Raw genomic sequence first — 20,262 nt, 5'->3', positions numbered from 1 at the left:
GGCAAGAAACTCTTGCCGCCGGAGTGTACTGACTTTCATTTCAAAAGAACCGCTGTTCTCTTGAAAGGAAAGAACGCGGTGATGTCATCGCGTATGACGAATATGCGCTCGTCACATTCGATGCCGTCGCCGCCATCTTGCTTCACCCTACCTATGCCGTGGAAGCTACTGCGCATGCGTCAAAGTCATTTCGAGTATGCACGGGTTTCCACAGCGACAGGCAAGTATAGACACTCTCGGGTTTCTCGTCGGGAAACAGGCCGACAAGAATCTCGACGAGAAAATAGAGAGCAGGTTCTCTTTTTTCTCGTCGAGATTCTGGCCAGATTTCCTGGAGAAACCTGAATGCCTCGTACACACAACCGGTTTTCTCGGCAAGAAGCAGTTTTCTTGCTGTTTTTTGCCAAGAAACCTGGTCGTGTGTATGAGGCCTCAGACTTCCAACAGATTCCTCCATCCATCTTAACACTGCAAATGGACGAATCTCCAGCTTCGGGCTGTCAGAATACCTGAACAGTGCATTTGAATGGATGCAGGCACCACTCAGCTGACATCTTTACACCCATACTTAGATTTTTCAAGTTAACCACTTCCTTACCGCGTCATTGTGAAATGACGGCGGCAGGAACCCCTCCTCGATCCAGGAGGACGTCATGTGACGTCCTGGGCTTTGCGGGTGGATATCTGAATGATGCCTGCAGCTAGAGGCATCATTCAGATATCCTTCTCTCCTGCCGGCGATTCTGCACAACGTAAGAACGATCATAGCGGCGATTCCGCCGCTAGATCGTTCTTACAGGCGGCGGGAGGGGACATCCCCCCTCCCGCCGCCATCCGGTGCTTCTCCGGGCTCTCCCGTGCCATCGGGGGCCCGGAGAACGAATCGTCCGGCGCTCGCAGGAAGCATAGAGATGACTGGTGACCAGATGGTCACCAGTCATCTCTATGACCGTCGGAGGACCCGGGCGCGATGTGATATCGTCACGCCCGGGTCCCCGTAAGTAAACAAAGCCGCAATTGCGGCTGCTAAGCAACAGCAAGCATGAGATCGGTGAATTTTTTTTCACCGATTTCATGCTTTCCAGCCTGGAGGAGAGATGTGGGGTCTTATTGACCCCGCATCTCTCCATAAAGAGGACCTGTCACACACATTCCTATTACAAGGGATGTTTACATTCCTTGTAATAGGAATAAAAGTGATAATAAAAAAAAGAAAATAAAAAAAAAAAGTGTAAAAAAATAAATAAATATGTAAAAAAAAAAAAAGAAATAAAAAATATATTTTTTAACGCCCCTGTCCCCAGTAGCTCGCGCGCAGAAGCGAACGCACACGCAAGTCCCGCCGACATATGTAAACGCCGTTAAAACCACATATGTGAGGTATCGCCGCGTGCGTTAGAGTGCCAGCAACAATTCTAGCACTAGATCTCCTCTGTAACTCTAAACTGGTAACCTGTAAAAAAATTCAAAGCGTTGCCTATGGAGATTTTTAAGTACTGAATTTTGGCGCCATTCCATGAGTGTGCGCAATTTTAAAGCGTGACATGTTAGGTATCTATTTACTCGGTGTAACATCATCTTTCATATTTTACAAAAAAATTGGGCTAACTTTACTGTTTTGTTATTTTTTTAATTCATGAAACAATTTTTTTCCAAAAAAAAGGCGTTTGAAAAATTATTGCGCAAATGGCGTGCAAGATAAAACGTTTCAATGACCGTCGTTTTATTCCCTAGGGTGTCTGCTAAAAAAACATATATAATGTTTGGGGGTTCTGTGTAATTTTCTAGAAAAAAAAATATGATTTGTACATGTAGGAAAGAAGTGCCAGAATAGGCCTGGTATGGAAGTGTGTATAACTGCCCTGTATGGAAGTGGTTAAAGGATGTTGGACGCATTAGTACTGATAGTGCCACCCACTGACTAGACTTATTTCAGTTCTTTAGAAACTAGTTGAAATTTGGTCAGTGTGTGGCCAGCCTAAAACGGAACTAAACTGCATCTGAGCACCACAAACTAAAAAATGCTATTTCATTCTTTTTTAACCACTTCAGCCCCGGAAAGATTTACCCCCTTCCTGACCGGGCCATTTTTTTGCAAGACGGCACTGTGTCGCTTTAACTAACAATTGCGCAGTTGTGCAAAGTTGTACCCAAGCAAAATTTTTTGGTCCAAAAAATCACAATAAGCGTATATTGATTGATTTGCGCAAAATTTATCGCGTCTACATAATAGGGGAATAGCTTTATGGTATTTTTATGGCATTTTTATCATTTTTTATACTAGTAATGGTGGCGATCAGCGATTTTTATCGGGACTGTGACATTGCGGCGGACAGATTGGACACTTTTGACACTTTTTTGGGACCACTGACATTTAAAAAAGCGATCAGTGCGATAAAAATGCACCGATTCCTGTATAAATGGCACTGGTAGGGAAGGCGTTAACATTATGGGGGCAATTGAGGGGTTAAATGTGTTCCCTCATGTGTGTTTCTAACTGTGAGGGGATGGGACTGACTTGAGGTGGAGCCAGATCGTTTTGCTTACTTAGTAGGAACAGATGATCTGCCTCTCCTCCCCTGTCAGAACAGGGATTTGTGCGTCTACAAAAATCCCTGTTCTGGCTCTCGTGTCCTTGATTGTGAGTGCCGGGTGGCCGGCGGCGATTGCGCTCCGTTGGCCATGTGCAGCGGGTGGCTGGCGGCTCTTAAAGGGGCCGCCAAATGGGTGCCACTCTGCCGACATATATCGACGTGAGTTGGTCGGCAAGTGGTTAATATACAAAACAAACTCCCCCATCCATCCATGTCTCTATGCTTTATTTTATTTAGAAATCATTTTGATAAACACCCCCCTAGAATTTCTAGCCACGGCCATTTTGATTAAAGAGGAAGTAAACCCTTGGATATATATATATATTTTTTTTAAACCTGCACGTGAAAGGCATAATGAGCTAGTATGCACAGCATACTAGCTCATTATGTGTCACTTACCTGAGATTGAAGCCCCCGAAGTCTGCCTCAGTCCCGCCCACCGCCGCCATGTCCCCTCATCGCTAGTTCCTGTTTTCGGTGCTCCGGCGCTGTGATTGGCCGGAGCGGCGATGACGTTACTCCCGTGCATGGGCGAAAACACGGCATTAACCCCGTTAATGCCATTCACAAAAATGGCACCGCTCAGTGCGCCGTAGACAGTGGTGCCCGTTTCTGTGAAAATATCTCCTTAACTGTGTAGGTTAAGGAGATATTTCTTGCCCCTACAGGTAGCCCTAATCTAGGCTTACCTGTAGGTGCACGTATTAACAGTGGGTTTACAACGACTTTAAGGGCAGATGATTCATGTAGCATTTACTTCCTGGAATCCATCTGTCTTTACCTCAGGCATAAGGATTAAAATAGTAATGTTGGTTGAGACAGTTTTGCTCTGCTTTAAGTTGTTAACCCTGTACTTTTTCTACTGCAAGTCCCACAATTGAAATCAGAATAATAATCCGTCCAGAAATGTATAATAACAACCTCATTGCTGTAACTACTGAGTGAAATAAGCTGATAATGACTCAATCGGCTGAAATCCACCTATGACCAAATTGGGTTTGGTTGGGCATACTATTTACGCCAACAAATGACATCATAATCCACTGATGACATCATACATGCAGTGTCTAACACAAGTGAAAATGTATGTGGTGTCTCCACCTATTATGCAGCCCTAATGACTGACTTTAAGCCCTGGTTCACACTGGGTTCGATTTGGGACGATTTGAGATGCGATTTGACATGTGACAATGGACAATGGCACTGTCCTAATCAGTGCGACGCCGCATCTGCGATTTCAAAAAGTAGTTCCTGTACTACTTTTTGCGATTTCGGGCCGCGATTTACATTAAATTGCGTCCGAAATCGCGGTAAAATCGCGGCCGCGAAATCGCGGTAAAATGCGCGATTTTACCGCGATTTCGAATTTTGAATTCGCAGCAGTGTGAACCTAGGCTAACCCCAGGTTTTACAAAGCTAAGGTAAAATGGACCTCTCTGGACATCTACCTGGTAGACGAGGACTGGTCAGAATTTAGTGATACGTATAAAACCTCTATTATTGCTTCCCGGGACCGCATCATACAGGTCAAAATTTTCCATCAAACCCACCTCACTCTGGCTAGGTTACACAGGATGGGTCTCCTGCCCTCGGCTGCCTGTTTCGCGGCTGTGGCCAAGAGGCCGATTTCTTACACTGCTTCTGGTCATGCCCGGTAGTCCGGGACTTCTGGGAAGAAGTGGGTGCTTTCATCTCATTGGCGCTAGGCCTCCCAAACATAATCCACCCCAAGAACTGCATTTTTGGCGAATTACACCTATCATCACATGCCAAGAGACTGCTCCCTATACTCTTCTTCTATGTTAAAAAAGCTATTTTACTGTCCTGGAAGGGCGCACAGACCTCTCTGAAATCCCTCTGGTTAAAACGTATTAATGACGCTATCCCACTGTATAAACATACTTTTGAACTCCGGAAATGGAACAAAACATTCCACAAAATTTGGGGTAGATTCTTGCTTGACCATTGATGTGCCGTGCCTCACGGATCTCTAATGTCTGGACCTCCGCTTTTGCTATATCCCGGTATTATACCTGAGACTTTTACCACTGTGCCAACTTTATATTTTGCATTGATGTCAGTTTATTTTCCTATGTTTGAGTGTATTGCCTAACGTTTATGGCCAGGTTGTCTGGTGGTATTGTTGTTGTTTTTATGTATGTTTCTTTCTGTTTGTTGGTTTGTCTTAAACCTAATAAAAATATCTTTAAAAAAAAAAAAAGAAAATGTATGTGGTTTCACTATCACAGTATATGTGCAGCTATGCACGGAGCAGTTTGGCAGGAGTTGTAGGACTTTTGGTTTATTGCTGGTTATCTGAGGTGACTGCTACAGCAGTTTTATATTATGCAGATTTTATCTGAGCACTTTGATGTCATAACAAGTACGGTATGTGATAAGGGGTTTTCTAAAACCTGGAGCACTGTGTGTAAAGGGATACATTATTAAAAGATGTTTATTTGGGATTAATAATTAATACATTTTAATTTGGAAATAACTATAACTATGTTATTTCATTGTTACTAAGTAACTTGGACATTGAACTATGGTATTTGTTGATAAAATTTAAATGATACAATAAAGGGAAAAAGTTGCGCTACTAATAAGGAATGGTCTATGTAGCCGCCAGCACCAACAATAGGACAATATTGTGTACAAAAAAAATAAAAAAAAAATAAAAATAAGTGCGCCACACTTTTTTTCTTTTAAAATGTAAATGATACCCTTTATAAAACCTACAACCTTTACAGGCTCAAATAAAAACTGTCTTGTGGGGTTCTATATTGGGGATCTTCACCCTAGGAACAACAAATTAAAAGTCAGCAGCTACAAATATTGTAGCTGCTGGCTTTTAATAAAAGGACACTTACCTGTCCAAGGGTCCAGCACTGTCCTCACCTGGGCTGGTCCTTTGGTAGTTTTCGGGTCCTTTGGGAAGCCAGCTGTGATTCCTTGTCAAAGAGGGAGTAGGAAGCAGAAAGGCGTAACTTCCACTTTTGGGAGAAGTTCCGCTTTACCACTTCGGCCCCGGAAGAATTTACCCCCTTAATGACCAGGTAATTTTTTGCGATACAGCAATGCATCGCTTTAACTGACAATTGCGCGGTCATGCGACACTGTACTCAAACAAAATTTACGTCCTTTTTTTTCACAAATAGAGCTTTCTTTTGGTGGTATTTGATCACCTCTATGGTTTTAACTTTTCACGCTATAAACAAAAAAAAAGCGTAAATGAAAAAAAAAAAACGATATTTTTAAACTTTTTGCTAAAAAAAATAAAATGTCTTCATCAGTTTAGGCCAATATGTATTTTCTAGATATTTTTGGTAAAAAAATGGCAATAAGTGTATATTGATTGGTTTGCGCACAAGTTATAGCGTCTTCAAAATAGGGGCTACATTTATGGCATTTTTATTATTATTACTTTTTTCACTAGTAATGGTGGTGATCAGCAATTTTTAGCTGGACTGCAACATTGTGGTGGACAGATTGGACACTTTTGACACTTTTTTGGGACCATTGACATTTATACAGCAATCAGTGCACTAATTACTGTGTAAATGTCACTGGCAGGGAAGGGGTTAACACCAGAGGTGATCAAAAGGGTTAAATGTTTCCTAGGGTGGTGCTTTCTAACTGTGGGGGGAGTGGACTGACAGGGAGTAGAGAGATAAATCACTGTTCCTAATCACTAGGAACAGACAATCTCACTCCCCTGACAGAATGGGGATCTGCTTTGTTTACATTGACAGATCCCCGTTCTGCCTCTCTGTGGAGCGATCGCGGGTCGGTCGGCGAACATCGAGTCAGCCGGACCCGCTGATTGACTCCCCTCGCTAGCAAATGGGCATGCGCGCTTCCCGACATACAATGACCCCGATTCGCCGCAGCTGAGCGGTATTCCCGAGTCAGGTCTCGTACACACGACCGAGGAACTTGTGGTAAATGAAACATTGTTTTCCTCGACGAGTTCCTTGTCAGGCTTGTAGAGAAACTTGACAAGCTTTCTTTGTGTACACACTGTCAAGACCAAATCTCCTCGTTCTCAAACGCGGTACAACACATACAACGGCAGGGGAAGTTCGATTCCACTGGCACAACCCTTGGGGCTGCTTTTGCTAATCTCATGTTACTGCGTGTTAAGTAAAAGTTTGGTAAGAGACGATTTGCACTTTTCAGTCTGTTACAGAGTGACAAATGTGCTATCTCCATTACAAACGCTACTTTTACCGAAGGTGTGCTCCTGTCTCATACTTTATTCTGAGCATGTGCGGGTTTCTTAGCATACACACAAACGTGTTTCTCGTCGAAAACCAGCCTGACGAGAAACACGACGAGGAAATTGAGACTCCCGTCGAGGAAAAAGAGAACTTGTTCTCTTTTTTTCTCGTCGAGTTCCTTGACAGTTTCCTCGATGAAAAACATACACACAACCGTTTTCCTCTGCAAAAAGCTCTGCCACCAAGTTTCTTGATGGATTCTGTCGAGGAAAACGGTCGTGTGTACAAGGCCTCAGGCTTGGGGTGAATTTTTCATACCAAAAGCGGTAACCCCGAACAAGACTCGGGATCGCATTGCAGGATACAGGGAAAGTTACTTACCTTGTCTCTGGATCCTGGAATGTCTCCCTGCTGTGTGTGCGAGGTGTCTCCTCGCTCGATTCACACTGCCGAGTGCCGAGCTCTGTTCCCTAGCGTTGCGGCGCACGGGGGTGGAGTTTGGCGCCAAATTCAAAAAGTAAAGAACACAGTTTACATACAGTACACTGTAATCTTACAGATTACAGTACTGTATCAAATAATTACACATCCTCTTTGTCCCTACTGGTCTGTCCAGTGTCCTGCATGCAGTTTTTTTATTATAAAAACTGTACTTTCTGCCTGGAAACTAGAGATTGTCCATAGCAACCAAAAAGTGTCCCTTTATGTCAAAAGTGGTTTTAAAACAGCGATAATAAATTAGAATCACTTGCAGATTTGTAGGGAAATTCGTCATCAAACACTGGAAGTAAAGACAGCGACAATTTTGCAACTAAGAAAATTTCAGTGTTTTTGATTACATTATTGAATAATTTTATTATAATGACATTATTATTTGTTATAATTATTTATAGTTATTTATTATATTATAATTTATGATTTTCTGTTTCAAACTTTATCATACCCGGGATGTCTACTAGATTCTTGTTTGGACCTATTTAAATGAGTTATTCCTAAGAATTACAGGTCTACAATGTAAAATACCAAATTTCCATGCAAAATAATGGTACCGCTTTCAGCCCCTAAAATCTGAAATAATCATACCGCCAGGGAGGTTAATGTATAGAGTGCATTAAAATAAAAAAACCTTCTGCCTTTACAACTCCTTTAAAAAGGGTCAATTCAGAATTACAAAAGATTTTTCTCTAGGAAGGAAGTCTGCTCTGGAAAATCGTTTAAATTAAACACGCAGTTCTGTAACATTTCAGGGAATCAGAGCAACCTTAGAAAGAACAATGGCATCAAAGGCATAAATATGGATGTTGCCTGTCTGTGAATATAGCAATATTTTTTAAGGGGTACATTTCAAACCAAAGTATAATGAAAGGATTTTATTTTTTCGTTTTGGATAGAGTGGATATAAATTAGAATACTTATTAGGTTTTTATTGTTGTCTGTACCCCATTTGCCAGGTTTAAAAAAAAGTGAAAGTAAAATAAAATTCTACATTTTAGGTTGCCATTAGAACAGGAATAAAGGAGAAATCTTCCAATGGGGGACACTAGTTCTGGTGACCCTGGTCATTTTGGAGGGATTTCCTTTAAAGTGGTTGTAAACCCACATTTTTGACTTTTGCCTACAGGTAAGCCTATAATAAGGCTTACCTGTAGGTATAAAGAATATCTCCTAAACCTGTACGGTTTAGGAGATACTCCCCTCGCAATGTGCCGCTGATTGCAGTGGCGCATGCGCAGGGGGGATCCTCGGCTGAAGGGCCGGCCCCGCCAACCCATGCCGGAATGAAATCTCCCGCACGCATGCGCGGGAGTGACGTCATCGCCACTCCAGCCAATCACAGCGCTGGAGCGGCGATACCGCTCGGCGTGGACCAGGTAAGTTCCCTACCTCGTTCCGAGGTAAGTATTTCATAATGAGCTAATATGCGGTGCATACTAGCTCATTATGGCTTTTGCCTTGCAGGTGTAAAAAAACAAAAAATTTACAACCGCTTTAACTTTCAGCTTTGGTTTTGAGATGGGAAGTGAAGGGAAATCTCTCCTATAGGACACAGAAGGCAAATAAACTTGGCAGGGGTTATAACCCTCCCATACGCTAAGAAAAGGGAGTCTCTTCATGGTCAGAATACAACTCAGAGGGAAAGATTCCACCATCCACATTGAGATGGCAGAATCATGTAGTTTTTTTTTTTCAACCAGTGGGTTGAATGAAAAAAACCCTTTGTTTTCTTTGCTACAGGGCGTAAAATCACTATACTTCCTAAAAGATGCCTAGGAAACGATAGTCCAGTACATCTTCTAATGAGATTTTGGATCCTTACCATTCCTAGTATCTCCACAGAAGGAGTAAATCCATTTTTTAGCTGAAATGGAACTTCGGATTGCGAGTAACGCGGTTTGCAATATGAGCACTGTATTTAAAAAAAAAACCTGACTGCCTCAGTTAAAATGACGATCCTCCCGAAGCTCCTTTACCTCCTCCAAACATTGCCCATTTCTGTCCCTTACAAACACCTGAGAAAACTCCAATCTGACCTAATTAAATTTACCTGGAATGACAAAAGACACAGGATTCCCCAAACGGTACTAATGGCAGTGCGCTCGGACGGAGGTCTCACATTTCCCAACCTCATCAAATACTATCAGCAATAGCTTTGTGGTTCACCCAACGGTCCTACAACAAGTGGACGGAGATTGGAAAAATATGGCTGGCCTCGACTCACCCAAATAACCTACTTTGGAGTGCGTGTGCGGAGGTTCCCCACAAACGTCTACTAGGATCTATGTCTCAGCTTTGGCGACTCTGGCGCAAGCTATCGCGGCCATATGTGTTGTCTTCAGAACGCTCGCTCCTGACCTCATTTGTCTGTAATCCCAAAGTGCCAGATAGCATCGCTCACCAAATGTCATATCCATGGACATCTCGGAATTTATTTCACTTTGGGCACCTAGTGGACCCTATATCGCGCAAATTACTGCCCTTCTCCAGTCTTCAGACCAAATTTGACCTACCCAGCCAGGTGTTCTATGGCTACCTGAAAATTCGCCACTACGCTCTGACCATAGCACATCACCTGCAATTTCCCCCCCCCCCCCCAACTCCCTTTGAAACCCTAGTCCTAGCCGGTTCTGCCCAGAAGGGTCTAATCTCCGATATCTACAAAACATTAAATGCCTACCCCCTAGAATCAAAAGGTAAACACTCCTATATGATTAGATGGGAGAAAGCCATCAATAAGGAAATACCCATAGAGCAATGGCGGATAATATGGTCTCAGGCGGCAAAGAGCTCACTCTGCACACTGTATAAAGAAAACGTGCATAAAGTCCTTCTCTTCTGGTACATGACTCCAGATGTGCTCCACACCATATATCCCGCTAGTCCTGATCGCTGCTGGCGATGCCAGAGGGACAAGGGCTCCCTCTTTCACATTTATTGGAGTTGTACGCTAATCACCCCCTACTGGAACGCGGTCCAGCAATTGTTGGCCCGTCTGCTGGATACACCGGTCCCCATGACCCCCACATTTTTCATACTAGGCTTATCACCACTATGGATCCCCACACCCTACAAAAAACTGGCAGGCCATATCCTCACAGCTGCCTACTGTCTTATAGTCCTAAACTGGAAAAACCGTCCCCCCCCCCCCCTACTCCTGAGGCTTTACATGCTAGAATCAAAGATGTGGAGCTGATGGAGAGAACGACTGCCAGGATACAGAACAAGTTGGAAGCCCATGACAATATCTGGGAGCTGTGGTGCCTTCAAGAGGACCTACCATGACCAGGTGAATGAGCTACTACGCTGACCTCCCTCTTTTTCTGTCTCTATCCCTCTCCCCTCTTCTTCATTGTGAGTATTCTTGTGACTCCTTCTATTCTTTATAGTTTGTTGTATGCTATTGCACGTTACCATGATGCATCACTTCCAACCTCATATACGTGACTGCTACTGTTTAAGAGCACAATGACAGAACTCATGTGTAACTACTTGAAGAATTGAAAATTGATTTTTTTTTCTCTTGCTAATTTACAAGCTCTTTTATGGTATATGCAATTAATGCTAATAAAATGTTATTTGACAAAAAAAAAAACTTGACTCGGTTTGCGAGTGTTGTCTCACAAAACTAGCAGGATTCAAGCCAAAGTGGTGTGCAATACCGCGTTTGGCCTGAGGTGTGGGGGCGTGGGAGCCGAGCAGAGCCGAATGCCACTGATTGGCTCCGTTCAGAAAGGCTCGGAAAATCGTGGAGATACTCTGTTCCTGAGCCTTTCCGAGTTCAGCCGAGGTGTCCTCTGCCCTTTCTGAGTGTTTACAAGGCTCTCCGGCGCCCCCTGCCTCTGGCCGCATGCGGTATTGCATGCCATTGTAGTCAATGCTGAACAAATTATTTTCGTTTCCATTGACTTCAATGGGGAAACTCGCTTTGATATGCGAGTACTTTGGATTACGAGCATTTTACTGGAAAGGATTATGCTCGTAATCCAAGGTTCCACTGTACCTCTATTCAGCCATTTTTACAAAAGGAGGGGACTCAAATCTAATAAGTGGACCTTGTATTTTACTGTCAGGTCCACTTGAAAGTGTATGTACAGCCAAAGCTTTGTTTTGGATAGAGTAAGGAATGGATAAGATCCCTGTTGGGTTCTTGTTTGTGTTTTTTGATGTCTTATCAGGGAGATTTCCCTTCACTCATGTACACAGGACATTTTTACAGCTGCTGTCAGGGACTTCTGACTTTTTTTTAACTGCTTCTAAACACCCCTCCATGTAAGCCTATGTGTCCATGCACACATAAACTGTCAGAAGCGTTTGAAGGCATAAAGCCTCATGTACATTGTTGCTGGTAAACGGACGTTTAGGCCCCATGCACACGAGAAGCAATTGCAAACACCTCTAAACTCACATTTTCAAAGGCAAAAACCGGCGTTTAAAACGCCCGTTTTTGCAGCGTTTTACCACGTTTGCGGCTGAAAAAAAAAAAAAGCTTCTGAACCCAAAATTTTGCGTATGAAAAAACGGACATAAACCCAACTGCTTTAAAACGCCAAAAAACGTGATTGTGTGCATGGACACATAGGATAACATTAAATGTGTTCAGGGGCAGTTGAAAAAAATGCCCAAATGCCTCTGAACTCGAGTTTAGCAGCGTCTCGTGTGCATGGGGCCTTAGGAGCAGTTGGGCATTTTTTTCAACTGCTCCTGAACTCTCCTCTGTTATCTTATCAGTACATACACAGGGTCGTTTACAGTAGTTTCTAGGCAGTTGCGTTTAGAAGCTTTTTTTTTTGGAACGCAAAAAATGTGTTCAGAAGCTGAGTTTAGAGGCATTTCAAGTGCCAAGCGATTCTAAACGCGGCTAAATGCGGTAATTTGCATTTAGCCGCGTTTCGTTTACAGCCGTTTTTCGTTTTTGGCTATTTGAAAAAAAAAAATATATATTTTTTTAAGAAACACTTCTAAATGCAAACGCTGCAAAATGCTGCTAAACACAGTATTTAAACGTGACAGATTGGACGTTTTAAATGTGGGTTACTATCTGTCAAGTTAAATCGTTCAGGAGAGGTTGTAAAAACATTCCTTTTACATGAAGCCAAGAGTTTAGGGGCAGTAGAAAAAATGACAGCCTGTGCGTTCAGGAGCAGAGGCTGTTGGGCTGTAACGTCTGACGCTGCTAAATATGGCTTAACGTTGTTAAGCCGCGTCAGGCATTTTTTTTTACATGTCAAAAGCAATTATTTCCCTATGAAAGTCCATTGATTTGAATAGAAGTTGTACCACGTGATCATGATGATCCGACTTGCGTTGCGACTTGTGCGCTGAGGATCTTGAAGAGGAACCACACGCCAAAATTGAAAAAAATAAAACGCGATGGAGTCCCCCCCAAGATTCATACCAGACCCTACGGTCTGATATGGATTTTAAGGGAAACCCCCACACCAAAAATACAGTGTGGGGGTCCCCCCAAAATCCATACCAGACCCTTATCCAAGCATGCAGCCTGGCAGGTCAGGAAAGAGGGGGTGGTGGGCGAACGCCCTCCCCCCCCCCACTGGACCATACCAGGCCACATGCTCTCGTCACTGCCCCATCATGCCACGGGCGGTCACAAGCAGCGGAGCCTTTGGATGACCACACCGGGTGCCCCTCCCCCCGGCTATATAAATATTGGCACATGGCCCTAGCATTACACCAGGAGAGCGTTGAGAGAACATCAGAAGAAGAACAGAGGGAGAAGACAGCGGAGAGAGGAGACCCAGCAGAGGGAAAAGACAATGGAGATAAGAGAACTGGCAGCAGAAGAAGTCATTAGCGGACAGAGAAAAAAAATCAGAGGATGAAGACATCGCCGGAGGGAGAAGAAGACGCCGGAGCTGCTTTAATAAATTACTTTGTCAAAAACCTGTGTGCTGGTTTCATTTTTTTACACTTTTTTGGGGGAAATGGGTAGGGGTACGATGTACCCCATACTCATTCACATAGGGTGGGGAGCCGCTATTTGGTGTCTCCCTTATTAAAGGGGGTTTCCAGATTCTGATAAGCCCCCCTCCCAAAGACCCCGACAACCAACGGCCAGGGTTGTTGAGAAGTGGCCCTTGTCCCCATCAACATGGGGACAAGGTGCTTTGGGGTGGGGGGCATTGGCCCCAAAGCACCCACCCTCCCCATGTTGAGGGCATGTGGCCTGGTTTGGTCCAGTACTCGCCCCCCCCCCCCTCTTTCCTGACCTGCCGGGCTGCATTCTCAGATAAGGGTCTGGTATGGATCTTGGGGGGACCCCACGCCGTTTTAATTTTTTTCAGTTTGGTGTGGGGTTTCTTTTCAAGATCTTCAGCGCACAAGTCACACCGCAAGTCGGATCATCATGATGATCCGACTTGTACTTTGATTTCTATTAAAATCAATGGGCTCTCATAGGGAACCATTGATTTTGAATAGAGGCAGAAAAACGCTGCTAAAAGCTAGCGTGGCTAAACGTGCATTAACGCCAATACAAAAATCTACAAAAAGCTAATTTTTACAGTTGCTTTTTCCTGGCTTTGCAGCACTTTTTTTTTTTTTTTCATTTTGTTTAAGGGAGGGTTATAACTTCTGTCATCTGTGTCCCATTGCAGAGATTTCCATTTACTTCCTGTCTCATAACAGGAAGTGAGAGGAAATACCTGAAAATTAAGGGAATTCCTTGGGGATCCCCAGGTCACCAGAACTAGTGTAGTGAAATATTTTCACTCTGTTACCTTTCTGGGGACAACCCCCCAAAATGTGGGATTTTCATTTACTTTCAGTGATAATGGTAAAATGAAAATAAGAGAAGGTGAATCTCCTTAACAGGGGCACAGACAGCAATAAAAACTGACAAGCGTTCTAATCCCTCTGCATCTACCCAAAAACGAAACTCCCCAGCAGGGACACAAAAAAAAAAGTTTGCCTTTAGTTATACAGTACTTTAACTTGCGATTTTACATGTCCTTGTTTGATAAAATAGTTCAAATGTGTTTTATCAAAAGTCATGTAATATAACTACTGAGATATGTCTATTATTTATCACAAACACACAGACTGTGAAGAATGAAAAGTCTTTTCACATGCTCATATCTTTTTCAAACCTAAAACGGCGGTCCCGTTCGGTTCACAGGCGGCCCCGGACTCAGGGAATCCCCGGAACTTTACTGCTACCTTTAACCGTTTAAGTATCACTGAGTTCAGCTGATATTGCCAGAGTTCCACCACGTTATCACATCTCATTATGTATGCCCAATACAGTTATAAGGGTACTTACATGTCGTATGTTTGCTTTCTTAGGTGTTCCTCAGAAAAAGTGTGTTACAACAAATAAAAAAATTTAGAAAAAGCAAAAAATTATTTTCCTTAGAAGATTATCTTCCTATTAAAACTGCTTGAGTGCAGGAGAATTTGTGTTCAGCTAATAGCATGAGCAGCTCTTCCTCTTTCACTGCTCTAGCCCCGGGGCAGCTCTAATAACAAGTAAACCTGTCCCCTCCCATTACTGGTATCTGCTCACTACATCTTAACAGGTATTGACTTGAAAACTGGTTTGTACATGTGTGCCCGTGAATTACAGGTAAACTCTGACAAATTCTTTAATGTGTTCACTTATAAGCGATTTTAAAGCGCATCTGTCACCTGAAAAATAACAAAGGTAGTCGTCTATCAAAATGGATAATTACACTTCCATTGGGCTGGGTAATGACAGTATGAAAAGAATAGATTAACTGTTAGTTTCTACCAATTAGGCATTTTTCCAGCTTTTTTAATGCATGATTTTAATGTGTTTTTATGTGCAACATGCGCCGTTTTATACAGCGTTTTTGAGCTTTGGCGTTTTTTTGGCGTTTTTTAAACACTTCAGCCCCAGAAGGATTTACCACTTGGCCATTTTTTGCGATACGACACTGTGTTACTTCAACTAGACGATTGCACGGTTGTGCAACGCTATACCCAAATGAAAGAAAATCGCCACAAATAGAGCCTTCTTTTGGTGGTATTTGATCACCGCTGCTGTGAAAAAATGTTTTGTTCTAGGAACAAAAATAGAGTGACAATTTAAAATATATATATATATTTGTTTTACTTTCTGCTATAATACATATCCCAAAAAAATGTAAAAAAACAAATGTATTCATCAGTTTAGGCCAATATGTATTCTTCTACATATTGGTAAAAAACATAATCCAATAAGCGTATATTGATTGGTTTGCGCAAAAGTTACAGCGTCTTTAAAATAGATTTAGGGACTTAGATTATAATTTTTTTATTGTTTTTACTGGTAATGGCAGCAATCTGCAATGTTTAGCAGCACTGCGACGTTGGGGTGGAAAAATCTGACCCCAAGTGACACTTTTTGGGGACCAGTGACACCAATACAGTGATCAGTGCATAACCCCTTTGATGCCTAAGCCTATTTCTGTCATTTGTTGCTTACAAGTTAAAACCTGTATTTTTTGCTAGAAAATGACTTCGAACCCCCAAACATTATATATTTTTTTAGCAGAGAATTCGAGAATTAAATGGCGATTGTTGCAATATTTTATGTCACACTGTATTTGTGCAGCGGTCTTTCAAATGCAATTTTCTAGGAAATTTTTTATTTTCATTAATTAAAAAAACTAAACAATAAAGTTAGCCCAATTTTGTGTAATGTGAAAGATGATGTTACGCCGAGTAAATAGATATCTAACATGTCATGCTTTGAAATTGTGCACACTCGTGGAATGGAGACAAACTGCGGTACCTAAAAATCTCCATAGGCGGCGCTTTAAAAAAACAATAACGGCTACCAGGTATAGGTACAGAGGAGGTCTAGTGCTAGAATTATTGCTCTCGCTCTGACGATCGCACCGATACCTCACATGTGTGATTTGAACATTGTTTACATATGCGGGCACAACTTACGTGTACGTTTTCTTTTTTGCATGAGCTTGCGGGGACGGGGGCACTTTAAAGATTTTTTTTTTCTTTGTCACTTCTTAAAAAAAAAACACTTTTATTGCTGTCACAAGGAATGTAAACATCCCTTGTGACAGTAACTGGTGGTGACAGGTACTCTTTATAAAGGGATAGGTGGTCTAAAATACCCCAAATCCCTCCTTTGTACCTAAAGGTATTCGATAAGCAAAAACTGCGATACTGAATACAGTCACTTTTTTTTTTAAATGGCGCCATTCGCAGCCAAGAAAACTGGAAGTGACATTGCGATGTCGCTTCCGTGTTTACACAAAGCAGACTGGAAAAAAGCAGTTTCCGTCTCCCTTTCAGTCTCACTCTAGCCGCCGGAAGTTGCGGATCGTCGATAGGACGGGATGATCTGGAAGAGCAGCGGAAGAGTGGCGGAAGGCGGCGGGGGGTGGGTTTTGTCCCCTCCCGCTTCTCTGGGATAACAGTCAAGCAGCTTTTAGCCGCATCAGTTGTTATCCCTGAAGATGCGACCGCCCGTCCACTCAAAGGCCCCTTTCGCACTGAGGCGTTTTTCAAGCGTTATTCGAGCGAAGCCTCATCTGCAATCACAATGTGCTGGTAAAGCACCGCTAAGACCCTAATGTTTTAGGGCGTTTTTGCAGTGCCTCTGTGTAAGGCGTTTTTACAGCGCTTTCACAATTAATTTCAATGGAGGGGGGGCGTTTTTTGGAGCGTTTTTTTCAGCACCCAAAAGCTGCTCCAAACATGCTGCTTGCAGGACTCAGTGTGAAAGAGTCCATTGAGATGCATGGAGAGCATTTTTATGAACGTTTTAATAGCGCTACTTTTAACGCTAAAACGCTGTAAAAACGCTTCCGTGTGAAAGGGGTCTAAAAAACGGTACCGGGATGATGCCGGTTGAAATATTCGAGACTATTGTAGCATCTTTACCCGGTTTCGGAATCATAGTAATGTGAGCTTTGAGCATATCTTTGTTAGGGGGATAAGAGGTAGGGATAGAGTTAAATGATTTAAAAAAATATGGCAGAATTGTATCCGTAAAAGATTTGTAGTAACTTAGACCCCTTTCACACTGAGGTGTTTTTTAGGCGGTACAGCGCTAAAAATTGCGCTGCTATACCGCCTGAAAAACTCCTGCCCAGCAACCTCACTGAGGCGATGCGCTGGCAGGAGAGAAAAAAATCTCCTGTCAGCAGCATCTTTGGAGCGTATGTATACCGCTCCTTCACCGCTCCTTCCCATTTAAAACAATGGGAAACCGCGGCAATACTGCGGGCGGTATTAACCCTTTATCGGCCGTTAGCGGGGGTTAATACCGCACCGCTAGCGGCCGAATCCCGCGGCAAATCTGCTCCCGCCCCAGTGTGAAAGGGGCCTAACAGACAAACCATCAGGACCAGGACATTTGCCTGTCTTTAGTTGCTTTAGGACTTTAATTGCTTCATCCCAATTAATCGGTTTGTCTAGTTCTGTAGCTTCTGAAGGAGTAATGGGAGTTGGGCTATAATGTGATAAAAAGTCGGAAATCAACTTTCTCCTATCGCTGATTGATCTTTCGAGGTTTGCATAGGTAAATTATATCATTTAAAGTAAGGTCCCTTTCACACTGGAGCGTTTTTCGAGCGTTATTCAATCGTTTTTCGAGCGTTATTCAAGCGTTTTCTAGCGTTTTTCAAGCGTTATTCGAGCGTTATTAAAGCAAAGCCTCATCTGCAATCCCAATGTGCTGGTAAAGCACCGCTAAGACCCTAACGTTTTAGGGTGTGTTTTTTTTAGGGTGCCTCAGGCCTCGTTAGCACGAATGCTCTCCCTGGGGTCACACGGCGCTATATTCATCTAAACGCCAGACTAATTGCCATATACTGGCTAATTATTTGGATACCTGCTTCCATTCTATTTACCTGAATTCATCCGCCCTCATGTGCCCCAGTATACATGAGTTTATCATAGCTCTGTTGAGCCCGTTCTAAATTATCCCCCTTCATGCGCCAAAAGGGGTAACTACCAGACCCAGTGCTTGATCGCCTTGACCAGCTTAGACCCTCCTGAAGAAGCGGTATAACCGCGAAACCGGTCGAGGTCATTGGCTCCACCTATTAGACACAGATGGTTCTGTTATCTAATTAGATCTGTGGGGTCTGTCCCTAAATGTTTTTATATTGTATTTTGTTTTGTGTAAATAAATATTGTTCTTTTATATTAATCTGGTCTCCTATCAGTGCCGTGAAAGTCCCAACCAAAAACCCTTCCCTTTCCCTTGACCTATGATATTGATGCCTATTGGCCACAAGCAGCCTGTGGTACCTTCTCATTTGGGTCTCACTTTCTACACATCAAACGGGATGCTGGCACATTTAATCCATGTTTACAACTAGTCTAACAGAGGCAATACTCTCCCTCTTCGACTAACGTATGCATTCGCTTTTGCACACAAGCACGTCACAAGTGTCAGTTAGGAGTCCGATTTGTCCGCCACAATGTTACTAGTAAAAAAAAAATGCCATAAAAATATCCCACAGTTTGTAGACGCAATAACTTTTGCGCAAACCAATCAATATACGCAAAGTACCAAAAATATGTAGCAGAATACATATTGGCCTAAATCAGGGGTCTTCAAACTACGGCCCTCCAGGTGTTCAGGAACTACAATTCCCATCATGCCTAGTCATGTCTGTGAATGTCAGTTTTGCAATGCCTCATGGGATTTGTAGTTCTGCAACAGCTGGAGGGCCGTAGTTTGAGGATCCCTGGCCTAAATTGATGAAGAAATTCGATTTTTTTATTGGATATGTTTTATAGCAGAATGTAAAAAATATTGTTGTTTTTTTTTCAAAATTTACGCTCTTTTTTGTTTCTAGCACAAAGAATTAAAACCGAAGAGGTGATCAAATATTAGGGTTGTCCAGATACCGATACCAGTATCGGTATCGGGACCGATACCGAGTATTTGCGGGAGTACTCGTACTCGCGCAAATACCCCCGATACCTAAATAGAATACTTTCCCCCCCTTCCCCCCCCCCCCCGCCGCTGCCGCCGCATCGCGCCGCCGCATCAAGGGACATGGCTAGAGGGACATTGCTGCATATGTGAGGGACATGGCTAGAGGGACATTGCTGCATATGTGAGGGACATGGCTGCATATGTGAGGGACATGGCTAGAGGGACATTGCTGCATATGTGAGGGACATGGCTGCATATGTGAGGGACATGGCTAGAGGGACATTGCTGCATATGTGAGGGACATGGCTAGAGGGACATTGCTGCATATGTGAGGGACATGGCTAGAGGGACATGGCTGCATATGTGAGGGACATGGCTAGAGGGACATGGCTGCATATGTGAGGGACATGGCTAGAGGGACATGGCTGCATATGTGAGGGACATGGCTAGAGGGACATGGCTGCATATGTGGGGGACATGGCTGCATATGGGGGGGACATGGCTGCATTTGGGGACACATTTAAAAAAAGTATCGGTATTCGGTATCGGCGACTACTTGAAAAAAAGTATCGGTACTTGTACTCGGTCCTAAAAAAGTGGTATCGGGACAACCCTATCAAATATCACAAAAGGAAAGCTCTATTTGTGGAGGAATAGAACATGAATTTTATTTAGGTACAGCGTTGCACGACCGCGCAAGTCAGTTAAAAAAACGCAGTGCCGTATCGCAAAAAATGGACTAGTCAAAAAACCTTCCAGGGCTCAAGTGGTCAATGCACCCTTTAAAAAAATATTAAAAGCCAGCAGCTACAAATACTGTAGCTGCTGACTTTAAAATATGGACACTTACCTGTCCTAGAGTCCAGCGACGTCTGCAGCAGAAGACAAGCAATCCCTCGTCTATCTGCTGCCCCCACCGCCATCCTCGGTAAGGGAATCAGGAAGTGAAGCGTTCCGGATTCACTTCCCAATTCCCTACGGCACATGCGCGAGATGCGCTGCACCATCCTCACTGGACCCCGCTGTGTTCTGGGAGCCGAGTGTTTCCCAGAACACAACGGGCAGGGGGGGG

General features: G+C 43.2%; 1 protein-coding gene across 2 annotated transcripts in view; it reads right to left on the bottom strand.

Moving 5' to 3' along the window:
- The window catches only part of B4GALNT1 (beta-1,4-N-acetyl-galactosaminyltransferase 1), a 234,513-nt gene that overhangs the window by 147,948 nt on the left and 66,303 nt on the right, over window positions 1–20,262 (bottom strand). The window contains exon 1 of one of the 2 annotated variants that reach the window (XM_040340887.1): window positions 14,592–15,071. The exons of the other annotated variant lie outside the window; for it this stretch is intronic. The gene's annotated coding sequence lies outside the window, so the exon portion shown is untranslated. Of the gene's footprint in view, window positions 1–14,591; window positions 15,072–20,262 lie in introns of those variants that run through there. 2 annotated transcript variants of the gene reach the window in all.

This window comes from Rana temporaria, chromosome 2, assembly GCF_905171775.1.
Source record: "Rana temporaria chromosome 2, aRanTem1.1, whole genome shotgun sequence".
Classification (NCBI taxonomy): domain Eukaryota; kingdom Metazoa; phylum Chordata; class Amphibia; order Anura; family Ranidae; genus Rana; species Rana temporaria.
This window is presented reverse-complemented; position numbering and strand designations above follow the sequence as displayed.